Source organism: Trachypithecus francoisi, unplaced genomic scaffold (genome assembly GCF_009764315.1).
Source record: "Trachypithecus francoisi isolate TF-2019V2 unplaced genomic scaffold, Tfra_2.0 Contig00030, whole genome shotgun sequence".
NCBI lineage: Eukaryota > Metazoa > Chordata > Mammalia > Primates > Cercopithecidae > Trachypithecus > Trachypithecus francoisi.
Genome location: NW_022680463.1, coordinates 141037 through 141912, shown reverse-complemented (window position 1 = coordinate 141912; position 876 = coordinate 141037).

Sequence of the window (876 nt, the reverse complement as noted above, 5' to 3'; positions counted from 1 at the left end):
GGAGGTATAGTGGCTTGATCTATAGGGAATAGGGCTTGGATTAGAACTCCAGGAAACCCTGGCCCATCAAATGCAGAACCTTCTGCTTGTAAATCACCATGACTTCTAAAAAACTGCATATGTCATGGAGAGATCTAGTGAAACTGTAGATAAATGCAATCGAGGGCAATTTTAAATAGGACAATTATTTGTATGGGAAATTGTCCCCTTTGATGTATTAGATTAAAGTGATAAAGACAGACTAACCATAGGAACCATCAGTACTAAGGCATGTGGTGTGTGAGTTCTTTCGTCCTGGAACCCCTGAGGGATACTGTTTAAGGTATTGGATACTGAGTCATCGGGGCTCCTGGAACCAGCAACATGTCTCTCCCAAAGAAAGGAAAATAAGCTTCTTGTACCTAGTTTATCAAGAGCCCCACCCCTAACTATTCTAGTGTCTTAGGGAAATAAAATATAGCCAGAGTCCCTACCACCAGAAGGGTGTACACACATCACCATTAAACAAGGAAACAGTGTTAATGGTTGAATGCTACATGTGTAGTCAAGACAACAGCTACTATAATTGAGAAAGGAGACATTTTGGGGCTACAGTTAAAGGGAAAGATGATTTCCAAACCTGGTGCTTGATCAAGATCTAAACAGGTGAGAACAGAATGTGTAGGACCAAGAAACCAGAGAACCCCCAGTGATAAGATTTTTGCAGAACATATGCCACCATCTAACTTGCTGGTGGGTTGCAGGGTAAGGAGTAAGGAAAAACTAAACAAACAAGATTGTCAACTGCATCATGTGAGATGCAAAGGAGATGTAAGAAAGCATGAAATGCTCAAGAAACGACAAGCACTTCAATACAACTGAACCTCAAAACTTGGG